Source organism: Phyllostomus hastatus, unplaced genomic scaffold (genome assembly GCF_019186645.2).
Source record: "Phyllostomus hastatus isolate PE091 unplaced genomic scaffold, TTU_PhHast_1.1 phas_scaffold_46, whole genome shotgun sequence".
Lineage (NCBI taxonomy): Eukaryota > Metazoa > Chordata > Mammalia > Chiroptera > Phyllostomidae > Phyllostomus > Phyllostomus hastatus.
The window spans coordinates 29,841,666-29,866,376 of record NW_025334032.1 but is presented as its reverse complement, the minus strand read 5'-3'; the positions used below and the strand labels follow the sequence as shown (position 1 = coordinate 29,866,376).

At 46.5% G+C, this 24,711-nt stretch overlaps 1 protein-coding gene across 3 annotated transcripts in view; it reads left to right on the top strand.

Annotated features, from left to right (window-relative positions):
• The window catches only part of RBPMS (RNA binding protein, mRNA processing factor), a 167,317-nt gene that overhangs the window by 1,554 nt on the left and 141,052 nt on the right, over positions 1-24,711 (top strand). The gene's annotated exons all lie outside the window — the stretch shown is intronic.

Genomic DNA, 24,711 nt, shown 5'->3' with positions numbered 1-24,711 from the left:
AAAGCACTCACTCAGGTGTTGCATCCGGACATACAAGGTTAGCAGAAGGGTAAACTGATTCTAAAGCCGTTAGGATGTTCAGATTGTTACCGAAATACTGTGTTATGTGCAAACTAAAATGCTGGTAGTGAAACCGAACATTGGGGAGGATTTAGTAAATACATACAAGCCGTCTGCACAGTGTCCACTTGTAGAATGGGAACTATTTAAATGGGGGAGATAGAGGAGAGACCGAAGACCGGGCAAACTAAGTCAAGGCTTCACTCTGAACACCGTGGTGTGGTAGTGTGTCTCAGGTGAGTTGCAGCAAACCACCTCGGGAAACTGCCTGTTGGGTTATAGACTGTTACTTTGAGAAGTGTTTTCATTCTTGTTTTTAACCACAAGCAAAGAAACAGTATGGACATTTTCTTTTTCAAAGAGATGAAGATTCAAATTTCAAGTTCCATATTTTCCCTTTAAACCCTACCTGCTGCTTTGATACTTATTTTCCCTACCATTGAAACACAATGCAAAAAACAATGACAAGTGTGCCTTTTTAAAGAACTGCTACGTTTAATTCATCCTAGCCCATGGAGGTAATAATTGCTCCAGAAACCTTTCTGTTCCGATGAGGTTGGTGGTTTGTTTGCTTTTGAGGATGAGCGTACATTGTATGGAACCTTCTTTCTCTGTTCACCTGATTAAGAACACTTGTAACCAGAAAAAGTTAATCAGGCACACCAGTGATTTCTTTTTTTTCTTTTGGTAGGTGGTCAAGAGGTTTGAGTGTCCCCAAACCATAATAACTGACTTAACTTGACAAAATTAAATAGAGAAAAGTCACGTTTTTCTGCCTGACCTTTCTCTGCCTACCTGCTGGCGGTACTGAGGGGTCGTGTGCCCTGGCCACTGGTCACTGTTACTGTTCGCCTTCCCACGGGAGGCTGGAGTCCTCCTCAGCCAAGACTTTTAAATGTGTTTGAGGACAAACTGCTGGTCTCTGGGTGGCCAGGGAAAGGATCCAGTGTGCTGGTTTTGGGTCCAGATGGAGCCACAGGCCGTCCCAGTACAGGCATCGCCTCTTCCCTGCCCTGTAGCCCTGTTTTCTTTTCAGGTGGGAATGGCATCTGACTCTTGGAGGTGTCAGTAGTTTTAGCAAGTTAGTGTTACTTGAGAAATAAGACAGGAAGATTCCAGAACCCCAGTCGTACGAGAGGTGAAGCGTGCAAGCGTGCAAGCGTATGCACCCTGAAGACAGACAGTGTTTACAATGTGAGAAATCCAGGGAAAGTAAGTTGATCTGAACACCCAGGTAATTTTGCCCTGATTCCCTGTTTTGGGTTTGTGTTTTGATTTCAAAAAACTCCTAACCTCTTTTGTCTAACCCTGAGAGCCACAAGTCAAATAAATAATGGTTTTTAGTGAGTCCCATTAATGTGCTCAGCCTTCTGCAAAACCAGCACACTGGATCCTTTCCCTGGCCACCCAGAGACCAGCAGTTTGTCCTTAAACACATTTAAAAGTCTTGGCTGAGGAGGACTCCAGTAAATGGCACGTACAAACAGAACATATATGCACATGATGACAAGAGAGGAAAAGCGTGTTTTGTTGTAGTTTATGGCGGTGGCTGAACTGATGGGGGAGAGAGGGTTCCAATCATCACTGAGAGAAAATAGTTTATTTCATACAGATCATCAGGGTAGTTTAGGTTTTCTCTGCCACATTATAGAATCCAAGGGTGTTCTTTCTTTCTGTTTTTCTTTCTCTCTCTTTTTTAAAATGAGGTCCTTTTATCTTCCTGGACATTTTATTCCTTCTGGAGAGCTCTTAAAGCTTGCTGTGAAATAATTGATGCAGAAACACTTCCTTGGTTCCAACTGTAAAGATTAAACAGTCTAGGATTGAGGATTTTTGCAGCTTTTCAGGGTTGGGAGTTTTTGAGAACTTGGGCAGGACATAGACTTCTGCATTGGATAATACTTGAAACTTTGAGGAAAAAACAAATATTTGGCTAATCAACCATGTAAGAGATAGTATATCTGGCGTTCCGACTTCTAGTACGCTACATGTTATGAAATGTTCCTGTGCAAGTTGTTCACATAAAGGAAAACAAGTTGTTGAAATCTGGCTGGAGCCTGAGACTTCTAAGGCTAGTGTACAGGGCAGTAGATTATTTCCTACGTCATTTTACAATTAAGCTAATTCTCAGAATTTGCTTCTGATTTTGTGTACTAGGCAGTATCGTCTTAAGAAACCACCTTTGGCTGTTGACACATGACTTTGAAAAGGAGTTTTCTTATGTTGAGGTGCTGGTGTTAACAGTACCCAAAATATTGGAGTCATGAAGAAAATTGTTTCTTCCAACTGACACAGAGGGAAGGGTGCCATGTCCGTTTGACGTGACAGCCTCAGGTTTTCACTGAGCCTTAAGATTATTCTCCCTTATGCCTTGGGGAAAGTACAGAATGGTTTTGTGCACTTGAACCAAGTCTGGGGCCTGTGTTACTCCAGTTCAAATCTAATACAGTAATCCTGTGCTGCAGTCATAGAGTGGGGTTTGGTGGCAGCGTTTTGGGTGAAACTGTGGTGACTTCATAGTACATTGATGTCGTAAAATCAGTGCCAATAGGGCATGCACTTTTGTTATTTTTCCAGTAGGGGTTTTACAATTTCCTCGATAAACCCATAGGCTCTCATGTGCTTTGTTCCCAGGGGTGTTTGTTTATTGGATAGTTTGGGTAGAGTAGGGGTCCCTTTTGGAGATGCTTTTATATATTTGGGGGGGGGTTCATATTCTGTTCTGAGGACAAAAGTGATCAGTGTTGGGGTGGGGAGAAGAAGTATTTTGGTGGCTTAAAGCAACAGAAGTGTATTCTGTCACTGTTCTGGAGGCCAGAGATCTTAGCGTGAACGTTCCCTTCGAATGCTGTGTGGGAGGATCCGATCTTGTCTCTTCCAGCTTCTGGCCACATTTTAACTGAGGGGTTAATCCTCAGTGCTATACATGAAATGAAAAGAGCAAATTTAAAGTTTTATACTGTGTGATGCCCATTCCCTCAAGAAATGCCATATAAAACCAAATATTACTAAAAATTATCTGGTGGGTCATAGATCATTTTTATACTGATGCTTTTCTGTGCTTTCTGAATTTTCTAAAATGAACAGGTGAACAACAACAACAACAACAACAAAATCTGCTGGCTTTGTAGATTTCTTTAAATTTCCTTGCAGTATCTGTAAGTGTCACAAAAAGCTGTGGGGTTGGTTACTTTTTTGTTGTGTTCACAAGCCTCCCTGCAGGAGTCAGATCTCTTCCGGTCCCTACAGCCTTTCTTCCCAAGGTTTCTCGCAGTCATTCCTTTGTCATTTTAGTGATCTCCATCAGGTCTCCTTGTTCTCATCTGCGTTCCCAATCCATTCCTGCACCACAACTGCTGGGTCCTCTGACACCTCAACTCCTCCAGCACTCATCTGTCCCCACACAATAAGGTCCAAGGTTGGCCTTCAGGATTGCCTTGACACACCTCTGCCCTTTGCCCTCTGCCCCCTGCACACCGTTTGCTCCAGCCACCTTTTCCCTCTTGATTGAGCCTGAGCTGCTTTCAAAGCAGGAGTCAAATTTCAGCCCACATTTTTGTAGGATCTCATCACCTAAATGTCCCAATCCAGAAAGATGATTTTCCTCAGAATTCCAGTTATCTCTCTCTGTTATCTCCACTGAATTTTCTGTTTCTTATCTCCACTTAACTCCTGAATCAAGACCTTCCTCCCTGTAGTTTTTTAAAAAAGATCAGTGCCATCTTATGGTATTGGCAATACGGAAGAGGTACCCCAGCACCAGAGAAGTACCATGTATAGTTGCAAGCTACACACATACACACATGCATACAATTCTTTATAAATGTACAATTGATAAACATATGAAATAGCCTGATTGGTAGGGTTGGTGCTGATGGCTTTTTATAGGTAAGCTGTTAAAAAGCAGCCCGTTTATGATTGCGATCTCTTGCCCGGAGGGGATTGAGAGATGTCATGGATGGGTCAGCTGGGAAATTCAGTCCCTCCACCTGCCATCCATAAGCCTCCGTTTGAGTGCACAGGTGAGCATGCCTGGTCCACCCAGCAGCCACTGCCAGTCTGGGTCCGCTCATTCCGAGGTGCATTTGGGTTTTAACCATTGGGATCTGGTTTCTGCTGTGGAACTCACTTTGATCCTTTGGCCATGGGATTCCCAAGCCTTGGTGGAAGAGCACAGAGCTGCCCCGAGTTCCCAGACAAGCCTGCTCTGTGTGACAGCCACTTCGGAATGTTTGTGTTCAGTTTCATTTGGCACCTTAGTGTCTGCCTGGGGGTAGGGAAAAGGGAATGCAAATGTTCCTCTCGAACAGTGCTTGCTTTGGGCAAAGGAAAAACTTAGGCAGGAATGAGGGGAATGAACCTTAATAATAGCTGTAGCCAAAGTGGCTGCATGGCTCAGTGGGCTTGAGGCGACGTGGGACCGGATATTTAAATTGATCTGGGTTGATAACAGCAGATCATTCTTGTGGGGATGAGCTTATTTGATGTCTGGGGGTCACTTGGGTATGGCTCTTTAGGGTGCTTTGGAAGACGCAACAACTTCCGTGTGTTGTGTGTTCGTTGGGATGGGGAGGAGGGGACTTGCTTGACTGCACGTAAAAAGGACACGTAAAGTCGATGTACATCTTCGAGTTTGTAAGAATAAAGTCACCCAGTTTGTCATTTCTTATTGATAGCTGAAGAAAAGAAAGTATTGGAATAGTTAATCCTATGAAAATTTCAGAACTCTTTTTACTCATTCACTCGAGAAATGATTGCTAACTTGTGAGCGTTTACTATGTGTCAGGCCGTGGCCAAGCACTTGATAAGTACCATATTATTTCATCCTCACAACAAGCTGATGTGGGCATTCACCTCGATTATCCTCATTTTGTGGCAGTCACTGAGGCTGAGTAGCTGGGGCCTTCATGTGCAGATTCTGGGGGCGCCAGGGTCTGTGAGAGGTGGTCCTGGCAGTTCAGTGGTGATGGCCCTTGGGTAAGCGAACAGGCATAATAAAGCACTGTGTTAAAGCAGGAACACAGTTCCCACTGCAGGGAGGAGAGGGTGATGGAACTGTGTCAAGGAAAGCGTTGAAAAGAGGTGCCATTTGACCTAAGTCTCAATTAAGATTTAGCCAGATGAGGAAAGGGTTGAGATGGTGGGAAAGATTGGCCTATAGGAAAATACAGAGGCCTAAACCAAAGGACCCTTCTGGAGAAGCGAGGTACAGGAGAGGAGGGGAAGAAAGGATGAGCCGGGGGAGGCAGGCAGGCAGGCAGGCAGGCGTCCGGGAGGCAGAAGATGGAGGAGCTTGGCCCTTCGTGCCCAGGAGTCAGACTCCATCGTGTGACTGCAGCTGCTGTGCAGTGGGGGCCTGGCGTTCTGGGATGTTCAGTGGGACAGGGGATGTAGCAGGTCTTGGAAGAGTTGTTGCAAGTCCTGATCTGAAAGTAAGGCCGTGCCTGGCGGTGGCCACGGGGCCAGAGACAGGAGGTGTTCAGGGGCCTCGCCCATTGTCAGGTGCCCAGGGGGGAAGGCACGCTTCGTCTCGGAAGCCTCTCGGGTTTCTCCAGTGGGCAACTGGCTACCACTGGTGTCTGTGTTTGTAGAAGTAGAAAATAGCGAGGTTGAAAGGGGAAGAAAAGTGAGCAAGAAGGAGGTGAAGACGTTGGCTCTGAGATGGAGAGGCTTGATCTTGAAAAGCGGTTTTTCAGAGTGGTTCAAGAGCCTGGAGCTGGTAACAAATGGTGGGCAGGGTGAAGAGGCCTGGGGACTCCAGTGCCCAGGGGGCCTGTGTGGGTAGGCAGCAAGAGAGAGGTACATACATTGTATTTAACATTCTACCTACGTAAAAAAGTGCTTGGAGGAGGGGGCGCACTGGAAATTCTTGGGAAAAATTAAAGCAAAAAAATGTAAAGCACTCTTTCATTTAGGAACATAAAAATGTATTGCATGTAATCTAATTATAACAGTGTTTGTATCTGTAGCTATTGGAAAGACTAAAAGGAGGAGCTTAGAAAAATCTAGGTGTACATGTAGGATTTCTCAAGCACTTTTTAATTTTTGCTTTTATCTACAGTCTTTGGAAATTGTTTTCTCCTGAAACTTGCAGTTAATCCCCAGGCTTGCACCCGCTTCTCCCTGACCCCCACCCCCACCCCGTACCTACAAGGGAAGAAGACAAAGCTACCTTAACGTGTAGGTGGGTTTGGGAAGCAAAGGTGGGCTGGACAGCCCCAAGAGGCTTGAGTGTTTTTGTAAGAAAACGTTTCCCCAAGTTGTTTTGTTCTTTTTTGAATTTATTTGGGGGTGGGGGTGAAATAGTAAAATGAACCTTTGGCCATCTCTTCTGTGGGTCACATTTTTAATTGATTCATTCCGTGGTTTCCTAAAGTTTTGTTGCCTTTTCCGCTCACCAGTGAGGCTCTGCTCGTGGATACGGAAAAATAAAAGCTAGTCTGGGAATTTAAAGACAACAACTTGCATTTGTATTTCTGGTAGGCCTTAACCCTACAGCAGCCATTATGATGCATATTATGTAGAATAGTGGAGAAAAAAGGAAATAGCAGTAATAAATGCCAATCACACCGGGAAGATTAGCTCCCAATTCCGGCCTGTAGCACAGTATTGTCACACAAATGTAAATGCTAAGAGAACGCCGGCAGCAGCCCCGCTCAGCCCTCTGCGCCCCTTGGGCTTGGCCAGAGGTGTGAGAAGCCCGGCAGTCTGCACCTTGAAGCACATCTCCCCGACCCAGGAGAAACGCCCCGAAGGCCAGCAGCTTCTACTTTGAATGAGCCGTTGCTTCTCATGAGCTGACTTTTAAATGACATTCCTCTGCCCTTCCTGAATTGTGTCACCAGGTAGCTATGCCGGCAGGTGGTCACATTACCTTACTAGAAATCTCAAAGATGAAAGAAAAAAAAGTGTTTTCCCTTGAATCCTCAGGATCCTGTTTTGTGAACACTCCTCCTGTACTCACCTATAGGACGGGCAGCTGGGGCCTCGGGAGAGAAGGTGCAGCGCAAGAAAGTGCTATCTTGTTACAGAAGTAGCAGAATTTCCTTTGTGCTCGGAGGGGAAGTGCTACAGAAGTGTAATTGCTTCACCCAGCATGTGTGATTTACACGACTTAAAATGTGTTCGTTTCCTAAGAGAGGCGTCTGTTTTTCAATACAGTATCCCTGTAAACCGGCAGGATGTGTTTTGGATCTGGCGGGGGGGGCAGGGAGGAGGAGGAGATGACGGATGGGGTGGAGGGTGACACACATGCTTGCGCTCCCTCACTCTGTCTCCCCCCCCCCTCCCCCCCCCCGCTTCCTCCCCTTCCGTGCCTGTCCTGGGATGCTGGGTGATGCGACCGAAAATGTTGGTAACTGCTTCTCCCCAGGGCCTGGCTAAGTCAGTAGAAAGAACAAGGGAGCCGCTGGGGTCCAGTCAGCCACCACCAGGCCACCCCGTTGTGCTGGGTTCTGCCTTCCACCCTCCCCACTCTCCGAAGCCCAGTTCGTGCTCAGGGGCCTTGGGGCGTTTTCCCCTGAATGAGCAAAAGAATTGTCAGAGCTGACCCGGGCCCAGACCACTGTTGCCGCTCGCATTTCCTTTTCGGCCTCATTGAATCTGTAAGGAAATTAACTGGAGGGAAAATTGAAGATCAGGTGCATACCCAAATACAATCAGACGTGTAGAAGCATTTATGGATTTCGGTTTTTGCACATTAACTCATTAAGCATTTACTGAGTGGTGTCTACTCTGTTTTAAACATTGCCCTTTCGCAAACCAAATGAGGTGTCAGCATCCCATGTTTGGAGATCAGAAAGGCGAGGGATTAAGTAATTTGTCTAAGGTTTTACAGCTGGTGGGTAGGAGCTGAGCGTGTCTCCACGTGATGTGGGCCCAGCTGGTCTGTGACCTCACCGGGCAGGAATCGCAGCCTCCCTCGTCCTGCCTCAGCTGCCTGGGCCGAATTTAGGGCCCTGCAACTTGCCAAGCTTGCTTCTGCCTCAGGGCCTTTGTGCTGGCCCTCCGGGCTGCCTGGAAACTCTGCATCCAGATGTCCACGGGGACAGCCTCTTTCCTGTCGCTCATTCCGATTCCAGTTCCTGTTTCCCAGAGAGACCTTTGACCTCCAAGTTTGAAAAAGCACCACCTTCCCAACTGCGATTACATAGCTCCTGTTTCGTTGTCCAGAGAGTACTTCTTAGTCACTGACATTACCTGTGTACTTACTCAGCTTGCCTTCCTGGCCTGTGGCTGACTGGCTGCAGGGACCTCTGTCTTGGGGCTGTTTAACACCCCCCCGCCCCGCCCCCCCACCCACATCTAGAACAATGCCTGAAACTGCTCCACGAATGTGTCATTTTTAAATGGCTAGACTACCAACTAACCTGTCAAACTCAGGCCTGTACAACATAGCACATCATCGTAAACCCTTTCCAGCCGTTTTTAGATGAAATTTTAATGATTGCAGCCTTCAAGGTGGTAATTTCTAGATCCCCATGCCACTTAATTATATCAGAAAGTACAATGATCACAGCTTTTTTTTTTTTAAATCCTCACCTGAGAGCATGCTTATTGATTTTAGAGAGAGGGGAAGGGAGGGGTAGGGAGAGGGAGAGAAGCACCTATCGTACCTGGGACCAAACCCACAGCCAGGCATGTGCCCTGACCAGAAATCTGACCTGCGACCGCGACCCTCTGGCTTACAGAGACGATGCTCCAACCAACGGAGCCACACTGGCCAGGGCGAATTATCACAGCTTTTCAGCCAGGAATTGGGGGTGATGGTCAGTGACATATCCCTTGCAGGGGGTGTGTGGGGAGGGTTAGGGGTTAGATGCAGTTATTTTTCACACATAAAAGTATCCTTCCTTCCCTTGGTCCAGTGAGAATAGAAACAGTACGTAACTCCCAGGACCAGGAGTGAAATGTGGGCCTGGCGTGGGGTGGTGAGTAGAAAGTAGGGCACCGTGAACGTGAGTCCTGCGTTGCAGGTGCGAGTGTTGGGCTGCGAAGGGTTTACTGTCAGTGACCCAGGTGGAACTGATTTAGAGGTAGCCTTAGCGCCTCCATCCTCTGATACAGCTCTCCTCCAGCTCCACGTGCTTGCTTGCCCTCCGCGAGCCTGCAAAGCAACACGGCGCACAGCTCAGGATGGTGTGGGGCTGCAGCTGGACAAATCCAGCCTGCAAGCACCTGCATGGCAGCCACGAGGGCGCGTCTAATCTGGGTGTGTGAACAGCCGCGTTTTTCCACCCAGTGGTCGGGCTCACAGACACAGGAGCTGTGTGTATTCATTGCGAAGCAGAACAGATGACATTTCAGGATGACAGAAATGTAAGTCTTCATTCCTTTGCTCCTCGGACTGCCTGGGAGCGGCACACTGATGCACTCATGGACATGCAGGCCACCGGGTAGTCCTCGTTTGTGGCATTCGTGTCACAATACTTGACCTTGAGCACATTCTTAAACTTTACCGTCACCCATTGTCTGAGAGTCTTGGAACCAGTGGTGTATAAATCCTTGTATCTGTCAGTTCTTGACGAAATCATCAGTCCTTCCCCTTATTATCTCTCTCCTTTTCTGAAGGACCCAGGACAAATAATTTAGGCTGTTTTATCTTTGACAAGTCATTGCAGCCTGTTTCCTGAACTAAGTTGTAGGATTGGACGGGCAAGACCTGCTGTGCATTAAAAGAACTGTTGACTCCGCTCCCATTTCTCTGCTCCTTCCATGGTCCATCCCCCCCCCCCCGCCCCCCGTGGTGACTGCGAGGGTGGGGGTGGGGGGGAGGTGGTGGCTCCCCAGCCAGCATCCATCTGGGAGGGGTAGGCTTTTGGGGGGAGAATGGTGTGAGGCCTGAAATTCGTTTTTGTTTTTTTACTAAGAAAATCAATGCCTCTCCTTGAGAAATGGGTGGGAGTTGCTGGGTGTGCACCACCGGCAGGAAATGACCCTCTCGAAACAAAAGGACTCTCTAAGCCCCATCCTGTGTCTTTGTGTTTTGAGGAGGATTATGCAGAAAACCAGAACTAAGATTAATCTCTGCTTTAGCCATTCTGATGGGGGAGGAGACAGGAGAAGATTCCTTCCCTCCCTTTCCTCCCAAGTGCCAGGCGGTACCACAGAAGTCAGCACCTTAGAGGTTCTTCGGGAGAGTGTTACCCCCAACAGGCGAGAAGGAACCAGGCTAGGCAGAATTATCCCAGCAATACATTTTAGCTTTAGCCTTGGCTTTTCATCCTTTGCTTGAAAAACTCGTCACCAGCAAAATGCACAAATATGGAGTGGAGGGAGGAAGAGAAAAATGTTGTATGGTCTGTTTCTTTATAAGCAAAAAATGGGGTGCTAATAATAAAATACCCTAGAAATAGGAAATAGGATTTGAAAGACTGTCCTAACTACTGTCTTTATTTTTGTAAATCTAAATTTACCACCTGACAGGAGGAGTGACTTCTGCTTTGTAAACTAACCAGGTACGGATGATAAGCATCGCTGTGTTAGGTAGCGGGCGGATGAAGGACCACCTAGCCATGCCCCCTTCTTAGGCATGTTGCCTCTCGTCACCTGGAGCTGTCTGTGTCTGCCTTCGTGCAGCAGGGTCCTGAATTGACATGGCTAGGAAGGTAGTTAGGTCTTATCAAAATTGTTCCGCCCTCACAAATGCTTGCTGACTCGCAGCACAGAACTTCTCTTCTACTCACACCTTTTTTTTTTTTTTTGGAGTACAAATAAATCTTCCCACTAATAATTAGAAACACACGTTTTGTCAAAAATGGTTTTGAGGTTTACGTAAGCTTTCAGAACACTTGAAAAGGACATCTTTTCAAAGGAAGAAAACATTACACCACTATTTTTTAGGTTGCCCATTGTTAACTATTTTTAGAAAGGCCTGCTGATGTAGCTGGTGGGTCTGTGGGTCAGGGTCAGGGTTACTTTGTAGCTCTCCAGCCACTTAGAAGTGCAGAGGTAAGATTAAACCTGATACTCAGATCCCAGCATGAAAGGCTTTTTTTTTTTGTTTGTACATTAAATTGTCTTGGAAACCTGTATCTTAAATGGGAAGTGAGGGGTATATTGTTTAAAAAGAGATGTGACCATTGCTAATTCCACAGGGTCCAGGAAGAAATTATTCTCCTTGATAGTTTCAGTGTCTGATGTATTGGTAGGTCTTCTCATTGACACACAAGCTTTTGAGAAAGGTTCCTGTTGTGATGCTATTAATTTACAGATATGGAAATAGATCCTGACTTAAATTTGTTTTGTAACACCACTTGTACTTTTACAGAGAAAATATAAAAATATCAGTGGTAATTTCTACATTATGCTGCATAGAATTGTGCAGTACATAGCACTGGAATTCTTTGTGTTGATAATCATTTCTGCCTCAGCATCCCCAACTGTCCTGTTTTATGTGGGTCCATTTGTGGTTCCGGTGGACTCAGGAGTGGAGTATGTGTGGTTTTATTGGGTGGGCGGGTAGCTTTTTTTTCTCTAGCCCTTCACATTGGTGCAGCCACTGGTAAACCCTGAATCAGAGTGAAAACGTCCTGATTAGAAATGTGTGTCCATTCTCTCCATGTTCTTACGTGATCAAAGGGGAGTGTCTTGCCCTTTGCAGCCTCTGCATCTGTTGCCATGTGGTCATAGGGCACCCAACCTGCTCACAACAAAAAACGAGTCCGGGGGTGGGGGGGAGGGGTGGCTGCGGAGCAAAGCGTCCAAAGTGCTGTGGGGCTTCGAATATTTTGAGTTTCTGGTTTTAGCAGATATACTTGGAGAAACTTTAACCATTATTCTTTCTCTCCCTTTCAGAAAACCCCAAAGGCCTTTCATCAGCATAAAAACTGCTCTTACTTCTATCGTTGTAAATCATGGGCCATGATTGTGCAGAGAAATCCCATTGGTGTGAGCTCATCCTGAAGTCCGCCACAAAGTGTTGTCCTTTCCTTCTCCGCTGATGAAGTCGGTCCAGACAAAGCTTGGGTGCTGCTCAGGGCGGGAGACCCAGGCGTAGAAATCTGGCAGTTTGCTCTGGGTCTCCCCACTCACTCCAGGGCTCTCTGAAATCTCTCCTCGAACCTAATAAGCATTAAGTTTTCCAAATTGAACTTACCATTGTGTTCCTTGGGAAGCCTGCCGCAGACACCTCACCTTCCTCCCATGTCTAGTGGATGGATTTGCCGTCCTGGGAATCAGGAAGTTTCTCATCCAGGGATGGCATTGGACAGGAAGCATATTGTGAGGTCCTGAGGTGGTTTCCCTTTATCTGACGCTCTGGGATTGGAGTGGGTTTTGATGCTGTTGTGTGGGGCATTGGTAGTGCCGGCTCCTATAGCAGTGGGCTGCAGTGTGCAGCAGAGATATCTCTTGGGAGATTTCTGCATAGCTTACATCCTGTTTTGCACTTAATTCCATGAGTCATTTCTCCCAGCATTTCTCAAAGGAAGGGTAGCAATGCATTGCTTCTCCTTTAGGGATTAAAACAATAATGATAATAAATCCACTGGATTTTTAATTTATTTGATTTTTCAGATTGAGACTACCAAGATTCCCAAGCCATTTGTTCACCCAATTAGATCATATTATGCCTAAGTTCCTTTTCGTTGTTTTTCCCCCCATAAAACATTTTTTTAATAAATGGCAAATATACGTACATTCTCTCCCCCTCCCCTCACTGAACATACAGGTAAGCACAAAAGCAACATACACTCCCTTTCTCCACAACCAGTATTAACACTTTGGTGTCGATCTTTTTAAAGCCCTTCTTTCTGTGTACTTACAGGGACACAGTCCCCCACCCCCATAAACAAAAGGGGCTCACACTGTGATAGTGTTTACATTGGACTCTTTCAGTGGACATAGCTCTCAGCATCTTTGCATGCCGGTGGATGTTACTGATTGTGTAGCTTGTTTCCGGTTTGCTGTAAACAGCGCTGCACGGCCTTCTGGCTGGATCGCAGCGGACACCCACACTGATTTCCTTCGCTTAAACTTCTCCAAGTGGAATTTCTGGGTCAGAGGGCACACATTCTTTTTAAGACAGAAGATGTCGACTGCCAAGTCTCCTCCAGAAGCGCTGTACTAACTTACACTCCCACCAGGAGTATCGGCCGGCCCGTTTTCCTGTGTCCTCTGGCACTGCGGTTTTACAGTGTTGCAAGGGTTGCTCTTCACTGCGGGGTTGTCCACATTTCTGTTCTGATTATTATTAGCCCAGTCTAATCTGTCCGACACCAGGATCTTCCACGTTGACCTTTTTTTTAAGCTCATTTCAGGACGTCGCCCCATTGTTGCAGGTACTGCTGCAGGCACCACCATGCTTAGCAGGAAATTTCTGGAGCTGCCATTCTTGAGTTCACTGAACATGCTGAAGGTGTTGATTGGTTGATTGTGTGATCTTGTGTAGTGAGTCCTCGATAGATGTTGCTAACCTAACGACTGGTGGCCACTGCTGCCTTGGGTGTTGTGTGTGCCCGTACGATAGTTTATTGAGGGTGTTCCAGCATTGGTCAGGTGAGCTCATAACACCGCCAGTTAAACTGTATTGTGAGGTTCATTCCCCTTTCAGAGGTGTCACATTGCGGAAATGTGACAGAACTGTGGGATGTGTCCTTGCATCTCTGCCCTTCGGCCGTGCAGTTGGTTTGCTGTTGCAGTGAGGACAGAAGCACTCTTGGGCATGGTGGCCAGTTTGGCGTGAGTTTTGGCGGGCAGCGAGCCAGTTATATCCCTGGCAGGAGCTTTTACGGGTACAGTTAAAACAGAGGTGTGGACCATGCGGTGCACCTACTAGTGAAAAGGTTCCTTTTCCTCCCGTACCTTGAGGAGGAGGAGGGCCTGGAGCTCCAGCGAAGCAGCGGCCAGAACTACTCGGTCTGCTGTGTGGAGCATCCGGGCATCCTCATCCTCCCCCAGGGCACTTTCACGGTGGATGCCCACGGCATCCCAGGAGCAGACACCGTCTGAGGAGTGCAGCTGAGGTCTCCCCTCGCAGGCAGGGCGATCACCATTAACCCCGGCCCTCGAGGCCTCCCTAATTGCTCACAGAACATTCCTGCAGCACGCACACACCCTCCACACATGTTCTGAGAGGGTGACTCGAGCAAGTGAGCAGATCTAATAGAAACCTCAGTCTTGACTCATCCTGACTGCTGCAGATGAATGGAATCTGCATCTCATTTAGCGTTTGCTCTGACAGTATTTCAGGGTAAATTCCCACGGAGGCCATGAAATACCGAAGGTATGTGTGCATAGCACCTTTCTCAGAGGAACTGGAAGTTCTTTGGCAAATATAATAAAACATGCCTTCTTTTCTTGAGTCTTTGATTCGGGTTGGGAGAGGGGCAGAGCAGTTGGTGAAGAGAAGAACACTGATACCCGCGCTGGAGAGGTTTGACGCCCCTGGGGCACAGCCACGCACTGGTCCCTGTTGGAGAGGAACCGTGACCCTGGCGTTGCCTTGGCCATTCCGCAGGGTTGTGGAAGTGTGTGCAGAGAAGCCGTTTCCCTGCCTGTGTGGAAGGACCCAGTCAACACAGAAAACAATGGGGAAATGATATGAGTTCCTGTGTAAACCAACAGCATTGTGTAATGCAGTCAGGGCTTGGAAATCCAGAAAGAGGTTGTGGATGCAGGTAAAACAGGCTGATAGGGAGCTGGTAAGATTTAAATCGGCCAGAAGACATGGCACCGTGGTGGGAGAGTGTCACCGTCATAAAGATTTGGAAGTGGGAATGGTGATGACAGATTTATATGGCAGGGAGAAGCGTCCTTTGGCTGTTAATTTTTAATGAATGACCGAGTGAATGAATGGTAAAGATCTGAGGATATTTTAAAGAATTTTGTCAATCACCATTGGTTCCCCAGCCAGGGCCTGTGCCACAGGTGACAGGTGTATAACCTGTGGAACCCAGTATCAATATGCCAAGACTTTTGCCTTGAAAACAAAAGCAAAGAAATTGTGCTTTCAAGGCCACACAAGCTGTTTAGATGAGCATACTGGAAAAAGTGCAGCGTTTTCCTCTTTGACTGTGTCCCCTTCTCTCCTTGATGAAGCCGTGACTGTGTTCGTTTGTGTGTTCATATCCTCGTTCTGCCTGTCCGGGAGAGTGCGGCTGCCGGTCTGCCAGGGCGGCACTTAGCGTTAGAAACTGAGTATATAATTCCTGGTTGATACAGTCATTCCAAAAACGTTAAGCTCCTATTGTATGTAGGCCCTGGTGATACGGTGGGCAGCAAACGGGCATTGTCCTTGACCTTCCTGGAACTTGGAGTGTGGCAGGGAAGTGTACATGAAACAAATAAAAGCACAAGTAAATATAGGCTTACCAACGGGTAAGTGCTGTGAAGGAAGAGCCTTGCTGACGTGAGAACTAGAGTTGATGGGTAACGAGGGGACCTCGTATGCTCGTCCCAGGCACCGTTCACATCACTCACCCTAGCGGTCCTCCCTGCGCTCTCTGGTAGGTAGCGGCCATCATATTCCTGACGTGCAGGTGAGGAACTCAGGCTCAGAGAGGTGACAAGTAACTTGCTCTAGGTCACAGCTCATAGCAAAGCCTGGATGTGAACCTGGGCAGTTGGTTCAAAATCTGTGATCTTACACTGAAACCTCACTGCCGGTCTTGGAATATTCTGCCTTCAGAGAAGTTTATTCCGAGGAGATCAAGAGGTCTCTTGAGCTTAGTACCTGTAAGGAGGCTGCCTTCATAGAGAGAGGAATTTGAGATATGGGACTGCCTGAGCCCTCAGTGATCGGTAACGTGGCAACTTCTTTTTAAGGAGTCACCCGGTTGGTTAGAGATAGCAAGTCTAGCTCCAGAAGATCTGGGTGGCCTCTGACGTCTTGCTACAGTCTTCCCCTTCTTTTCCATCTCATCTGTCTGGACTCGAAATTAGACTTCCAGAGCCGGGTGGGCTTCTGCTCACCCTTAGTCCATTCAACACTAATGGCAAATTCCTCTTCCAAAGGTGTTCCTCGCCCTACCTACGTCAGGGAGCACCTGAAAGCATTCGGAGGCTCCTTGATGAAAGGCGCTCATGTGTGTTCAAGTGCTCGGAAGACTGGAGAGCCCTGTCCACCTCCGTTTCTGTGTAGCAGGTGGTGGGTAAGAGCCAGGTTGCGCTGGCTGACAGTAAAAAGCTCCACCAGATCAGGCCCTTCCCTGCTTTCCAAACTTAGTGTCTGCTTTCTGCCCCTCCTCCTCCCCACACCCCGGTACTTTGTCGTCTTACTCTTCAACCCAGCAGCTCCTCTGTGAGGGTACCCTGTTCTTTCTATTTTTATAATAACAACTTTAGTGAGGTATGACTTATCCTTCTAAAGGGTATCTTAAAATTAAATTCATCCTTCTGAAGTGTACAGTTCATCACTCTCTAATTTTAGAAAATGTTTGCTACCTGCCCGCACCCCCTTCCAAACCTGTGCTCATTAACCCCTCCTCCAGGCCCCTGGCAACTGCTAGTCCATTGTTTGTCTCTGTGGACTTGCCTATTAATAAATAACACACGTCATACAAGCAGAATAATACAAATCGTGTGGCCGTTTGTGCCTGGCTTATTTAGCGTTATGTTGTTAAGGGTCTTCCACGTTGTAGCATGAATTGGCGCTTTGTTCCTTTTTATTGCTGAATGCTATTCCCCTTGTGTGGATACACCACTTTTTGTTTGTGCATGCATAGTTGGTGGACGTCTGAGTTGTTGCCACTTTAGGGACGCCCTGTTCTTACAAAGGCATGCTGGCTCCTGGTCCCTGCCTTTCCGGTGCCTAGAATGCTTCCGTCCATCCTCTCCATGCATTTTCCTTTCTTCCTCCTGGCCTGCCCTTTCCTACTTGTTAGCCGCTATTATGTCCATTTCGGGTTTAGCACACCTGATGTGGTACCTTGTCTTTTTTAACTGTACATCCTCTCATGCATATCGACAAAGGTTTGCTTATTTGGGGGGCGTGTGTGTATTTTTTGGGCACATACTAGGTAGTTTGGGGTAAATCGTTGAACAGAGCTAAGAAGAGCCTTGCCTTTGTGGGAACGTCAGATCCTAGCAGAGCTTGCATCCTGAGTGACTTGAAAACATACACATACATACGTACATCTGCTCCTCTTACATTTCCAGCGCTTGGCCGCATGTCATACAGTGTAGATTCTCAGTACACATTATTTGATAACTATTGCATTCAAACTTTTTTAATTAAAAAAGATTACTTGAGGCTACTTAACTGCCTTCACACTGTACATAGGTTGCTGTCATGTTTCTTACCGGCACTGCACTCAGAGTTGCTGAGTTACTTTGTGGAGGTGAAAGGATGGATATTTTAAATGTCTCCTTGGAGGTAGAAAACAACTTTGCTCCAGACCCTTGCCTGCGTCTTGCCCCTCTCCTAGGCTGTCCACGTCGGAGGAAATCTAAGGGTTGGAATCGTGTGGAGACTGTGGGGAAATACTGGGGGCAGAGGGGAGTGCATTCTCCACTTACTGTCAAAGTTGGGAAATTTCCCTCTTCGCTGTTCATTGCTAGGAAAGCTTTTACTCAGTTCCTGACAGAACGGAGGCGTGCCTGGCCCTGAACCAGGCTTCTGAGGAGAGGTACCCACCGTGCCATAATTAACTGTAATTAGCCAGGTATCTTTCTTCCCCCGTCTCTTTCGGAAACGATAGTAGTGAGGCTCTCCAGAACACTGTGAAAATTAATGAGTTAATATTTTAGAGGCCTCGGGAAATGTTAAGTGCTTAGTGTTGTTCTTATCTTCTCTCTGAGCACAGTTGCCTTATAAGGCTGTCCACTGGGGTCCAGGGACTGCTGCTGGGGAGCTGGGCCAGCCTGAGAGGCTGGGTGGCTGTGGCAGTCCGGGACAGCGTTCCCAGAATGGGCTCAGATTTCCTATTTTAATACTGGTGATACCACTTTTTTTTGCTAATTGTTAGTGTCATCGCACAAGGACTTTGCCCTCGGCTTCATGACAATCTATATTTAGCGCCCATCTCCGGGATGCTTTTCCTCTGAAAACCAAGTATAGTAAAATCCATGTGCACAAGATATTCCAGCTGAAGTTAAGTTCTTCAACTTTCTTTTCCTGGAAAGGTAGACTGTTTATCCCAAAATTATTTTGAAGCACATCCATTCCTTTTTAAACGCCGTATTTTAAAAGGAAATAGCAGATAACAACATTACAGTCATGCTCCATATTTTCAAATCAATGAGTGAAAGTGCCCAAGTATTTAATATAGATTACTGCACAAGTTTGCCCACTTTCCTTTCAAAAAAGACACTGCTGTTCACCCCTGGTCAGGTCCCTCGGTTGGCTGGAGTGTCGCCCCGCACACCAAAACATTGCAGATTTGATCGATCCCTGGTCAGGACGCCTATGGGAGACAACTGATTGATGTTTCTCTCTCTCTCTAAAATCAATAAACATGCCCTTGGGTGAGGATTTTTTTTTTTCTTTTTAAAGGCCTGCTTTTCATACAGTAGTATGTGAACATGAACATGTACATATTTGAAAGCCAGTTTCAAAGACTTTCCCTCCTGCTCTGGTTGTCATTATAATCACAGAGAGAGATACGCTGTCGCATCCTTTCCTGAGCTGGGAGGGCCCTGAAGTGCTTTTGCTCACCCCCCTCACCCGAGCAGTGAGGCCGCTGAGGCCCAGGGCTGGGGCTGGAGCCCATTCCCTTGGTAACGTAGGCGGCATTGTTCTAACGGACCCCCGTGTCTGTCTGGGAGAAGAGCTGTCCTCTGGATCCCTTGATGCCAAATAACATCATTCCCGTCATGACACGGTGGAGAGAATGATGGCCACTCCAAGACGGGTGTTATGAAGGTGAATGCTGTAAAATATGCCAAGAGGGGTTTTTGGGTCAAGAGCGGGATGGGAAGTTAGAACATTATTTCTTATATACTTGCTGACCTCTAAGAGTATCTTGGTCTTACCCCCCTTTTTTAAGTGCCATCAGAACAATGGGTCCTGGGTCACTGGTTGCTATCCATGCCGGCTCCGTGTGGGCCACCATCATTTTCACTACTGATACACTTCTTGCCAGGGCAAGCACCTTGAAAGTCAACACGAATCCTAGTTAGAGGCAGTGAACAAATATTTGTGATGAGCCTCGGCCCTCCCGTATCTGCATGCGTGTTTATAGGCAGTCTCCTGTTTATAGGAAATGGTGCAGAGTCCCGGAACTTTGGCCTCCGCAGTGGTGGGAAGTGGGGCAAAGAGGGCAGGGTCTGTTACTGGTTAGCTCATTTGATTAGAACAGTATGCAGATGAACCCGAGGTCACTGGACCATCTGTGGCGTGTGGGCCAGCCAGCTCTGCTCTGCTGGGATTCCAGACCTTGGCCAGGACACTGGGCAGTGCGTGTCACTGGTCACCAAGCTGCAGCAGGCGGAGCAGCAGACCCAGAGGAGGAACTCAAAACACATGTCCTGTGGAGAGGAGGCTATTTGTGGCTCTCCAATTCATGGGGATAGCACGACAGTTAGAAATTCCGTATAGTTTTCTTTTCAGTATTTTTCTTTCTGATTAATAACAAAATACGTGTCTATTGAGGATCCTGGGAAAATACAGAAAAGTAATAAGGAAAGAAACAAAAACCATTTGTTGTCCCAACACTGACAGGCTTTACACGTTGGAATTTTCCATTCTCGATGTCCCCTTTCCTTGGCTTCTGGCGGACTGTGGACTCTCCTCCCCCTCCGTGACCCCACGTTCTCCTTGTCACGGTTTTCCCTTCCTCTGACCCTGAAATGGGAGTACTCCTTAGCCCTCTGTCCTGCGGCTTCATTCCTCATACTCAGTGGTCCCATGGATGATGGTCCTTGCCCCAGACTTCTGGCCTGAGCTCCGGATCCAGATATCCAAACAGCTGCCCGGCCCCCCCCCCCATTGTCTCCCATACACTTTGCACTCAACATATCAAAGCTGCTTCATCATCCTCACCCTCAGACCTGCTCCCCACTGGTTCCCCATCTCTGAGCCCCCCTTCATCCAGGACCAGCTCCTCCCTCTGCCTCTCTAGTCCATCACCAAACCCAACACTTGATCCTCTCACACCTCAAATCTGCTGCCCTCTGTCCTTCTGCCCTGCTCCTGTGCGAGCGCAGGCCGCCATCAGAGCCCCGCCCTGCTGTACCAGCTGGGAAACCCCTTTCCGTCTGCAGCCTTGCCTCCCCACAGTCCTAGCTCCTCAGGACAGCCAGGGCCACCGTTCCAAAAAATGGGTATGTGCCCTGTCATTCTCCTGTTTAAAACCTCTGCCCGTGTCCCTTTGCCAGGTAGCCTCATCTGCGACACTGTCTCCTGGAGGCGCTCTGCTACTTCTTTCTGTGATATGCCGTCTCCTCCGTTTATTCAATGAGCACTTTTATTGATTAATCCTGCCAGGCACTAGATTTTGGGAGCATAGTTCAGGAAGATGGGGAGGGGTCAAGACAGACCTGGGAGTGGGCTTGGCCATGAGGCCACTCGGCCGTGAGGCCACCGGCCGTGACAGCTCCATCTTGGTGAAAACCCGGGTCAGGACCGTGCAGCGGACTGCTTGGGGTGTTAGGAGGCGGTGCGCATGCTAGCACAGTGCTCGGCATGTGGACACTGCGGTATTTCAGCGTGTCTTTCTGCCGGACTTTGAAGGGCGACTCTGGGGAAGATCCGTGTGGGAAGCACGTTGTGCAGAGGGAAGGACATCTGATTTCTTCATCTAAAATAAGTGCTTCTGAGGTTTTGTCAGTTTGGTTTTGTGTCCTTTTTATACTTATCATGTATGGGGGCGAATGGTAGTGTAATACAGTAAATCCCTTCTGTAACATTCCGAGTCAGGTTCCATTGCGGTGTGGGATTTCCAGAGTTGGGCAATCTCCGTGAGCCAGGATATCGAGTGTTGTTTCTGGACGCACTGGGGCTTGGGGTTTGGACGAGTTGCATGTATAGTAGCCTTGTCCCTGTTCATTCCGGGTTTGCTTTGCATCATCCCGGCCGGATAAACTAAACAACATGATAAAGGGCAGAAAAGGCCTCCATTAGTGGAGTCAGTGTTTGTGTAAATGTTAATCCCAAGGAAATAGAACGTTCTTTCCTCTCCAGTCTGACCGCTCGACTCTTATTCCGCCCGCCTGATGCTTGTCATTTATCAGTTTTCTGTTGGTGGGGGAGCCCGTTCTTCAGAGGGGCAGATCTTTGGGACTAATCTCACGATGCAGTGAAGTCTTTTGGTTGTGTCTGCTATCACTGAAAAGCTTGTTAAAATGTTTCGGTATTTTACTTTCCCATAGAAACAAAACTTAAATAGGTCAACACTGACTGGGTACTTCAGTCTTGACCAGAATGGGTGGGATGGTCGATGTCGCCTGTTCCCTGTCGCACTGTAATTTATTTTTAGAGAGAGGAAGGGAAGAGAAAAGGAAACATTCAATGTGTGCTTGCCCCTCATGCGCCCCCTACTGGGGACCTGGCCTGGAACCCCAGGCATGTGCCCTGATTGGGAATTGAACCTGGGACACTTTGGTTCCCAGGCCAGTACTCAATCCATTGAGCCACACCAGCCAGGGCTAATGTTTTGATAGATGAAGGTGAATTACCATCTAAAGAGACTGATCATTTAGAGAGTTCATTTCAACATACCTTTTCTAACATTAGATATTATCTTTCTTACTTTGTAATAGTTGGCTGGAAGAAGGCATTTCATTATTTTAATTTGTATTTTTTTAAAGATTTTATTTATTTCTAGAGAGAGAGGAAGAGAGGAAGGGAGAGAAACATCGATCATTTATCAGTTGCCTCTTACACCAGAGACCTGACCTGCAACCCAGGCATGTGCCCTGACAGGGAGTTGAACCGGTGACCTTTCAGTTTGCAGGCTGCCACTCAATCTGCTGAGCCACACCAGCTAGGGCTTGTATTCTTACTATTAATAAAGTCTAACATTTTCATGTATTTACTGGTTTTAGTTTTTAGATAACTTGGTTATTAATACTCTTTATTTTCTATTAGGTTGTTTGCCTTTATTGATTTCTAGGCACTCTTTAAAACATAGTGAACATTATCTAATGTATGTTCTTTCTAATAGGTATTTGGGAGATATTTCCCCTAGTCTTTTGCTTGTCTTTTAAAGGTAGGTCCAAACTGTCATTACTTGCCATCAGTGTGACTCTCTGCCTAGAAAATCCACAGTTATCTATTGGAAAAAAATTAGAATAACAAACTTCAGAGAGGTACCCAGACAAGATAAACACAATATCACAGAGGTTTTTTTTTTTTTTTTAACATAACTAGCATAGGAAAGCAGTACTAATAAATTAGAAATGGTAAATAAGATCCCAGTAGTGAAAAATTATCCTTCTTGAGAACAGAAAAACAAATTGACAAGAACTTGGTGAAGAATGCTGTTTCCTGAAGGACATAAAAGACCTGAATAAATGAAGATAAAGACAGTGTTCCTGGATTGGGATTCTATAGTTATCAGTTTCCTCCAAATTAATTTACAAATTAAATACAGTTTCAATACAGATTTCAAAGTAATTTTAAAAGAACACAACACACTAGTTCTAAACTTCAGCTGGACTTATAAATGTATATGATGCCAAGAAAATTTGTTAAAAGAAGAAGTATGAAGGGGGACTTTCCTCACCAGATAATCAAAACCCATTTCAAATGCTTAAAAAAAAGTTTTAAAATAGTATAATGTTGTAGTTAAAAGTGACAAATCACTAACTGAGGAGACTGAAGGCCAGAACAGTGAAATGACCCGCTTACGGTCACAGAGCTGGATGAGGGACATTTTTCATGAAGTATAAAAGAATTTCTCAGTTTCCGAACTGACTGAGTATAATTCTAACTCTTACCAGAATTCCATTTGGGGATTTCTCATTTTGTCAATTAAAAAGATAGTGTATTTTGCGGAGGGGGGGGGGACTATATATTAAATGTAAAAATAAATATTAATATTTAAATACTAAATATTTGCAGTCATGAAATAGCCCATTTTAATTTACTTTTTGCCCATGTTTTACGTGTATGCTGAGTGATAAAGAAGAATCAAAGGGGGGCGCGTATGGGAGGGGATTTAGAGTTAGTGTGTGATTCCTTGTGTGAAAATGTGGCACAGTATGTTTTGTTTTTCTTAAGTTTTCTGAGTGTGGTAGGAGCCTGGTCAGCTGCGAGCTGATAGCATCTTGGGTGGAGCTAAGGGCGGAAACAGGTTTAATCACATTCTCACCAACTTCCTGGAACTGAGGAAATCATCAACAGACAGCAGCTCCCAGGCTAATTTAACTTTCGTTCTGGACAGGCGCATCGGCAGCAGTACCTCTCAGAGCGTTATAAATTTCTTGAAGGAAAAGTGGGCCCAGCCTGGCTTCCTCTTTCTGGTGAGGTTCTCCTGAGCCCCCCACAGCTCCCGACTTTGTGCCTTTGTCTTTCCCATTAAAAGTGTCTCCAAGTGCAGATGTCATATCTAAATACTGTATGTCGTGTTCTTCAGTTGGAAAGCACAGCATCACATCAGGTTTTTTTTTTTTGAAGTTTTCTAGGTACCTGCTGTGTGCCAAGCATTGCAATGCCCTCAGGAGACTCGTGGAACAGGTAGACAGTATTAAACTCCCATAGCCTTTCAGGAAAGGCTAATAGCTACAACAGAGGGAAAAGCGATCACCAGAGAGTGAGGAAGTGCTCTGAAAAACAATAGCATTTGGGCTGGGATGTGTAGGGTTAAATGCTATTGTTTTATACACAAATCTGGGCTTTGTTGAGGGCCACAGCACTTCTTTTAAAGAGTCTAAGAAATAAGAGAACCTAATAAGAGAAACCTAAATGTATGTTTCTGTACAAATTTGGACATATCTGAGGTAGATTTTGGAAATCCTCCCACTTTGGGCTCATTGCCTCCCCCCCCCCCCATCTTCACCAGAGTATATGTTTATTTATTTTTTAGATTTTATTTATTTTTAGAGAGAAGGCAAGGGAGGTAGAGAGGGAGAGAAATATCAGTGTGTGGTTGCCTCTGTTGTGCCCCCAACTGGGGATGTGGCCCACAACCCAGGCATGTACCCTGACTGGGAATCGAACTGGTGACCCTGTGGTTTGCAGGCAGGTGCTCAATCCACTGAGCCACACCAGCCAGGGCTACAGTATATGTTTATTGATGTGTGAGAGAGACACACACACACAGACAGGCATCGGTGTGAGAGAGAAACAGATTGGTTGCCTCCCATTTGGGAACCAACCAGGGATCCCACCAGCAACCTAGGTATGTGCGCTGACCGGAACTGAATCCACCACCTTTCCGTGTACAGAAAGGACGCTCCAACCAATGGAGTCACGCGGCCAGGGGCTCTTTTTTTTTTCCTTTTATAAACTCATAGTCGCCCCAAAAGTCATAGGAAACAAACACACTTAACAAATGTACCTTCTTTTAAAAATGGAAGGATCACATTTTTTTGAATGGTATTGAATGGATGTGTTTTACTGAAACAAAGTTGCCTTTTCAATCAATATTTATGTCTACTGTGTGTGCTAGGGGGATTCAGGAAACAGGAAATCCTATTTACTGCGGTAAGCCCGTTTGTAATTCACAGTTAATTTTGTAGGGGTCATTTACCTGTTGATTTCAACTCTCCCAAAGTACAGCTGGGAAGCAGGAGTTGGCTCAGAGCCCTCGGAGCAGCTGAAATACATCA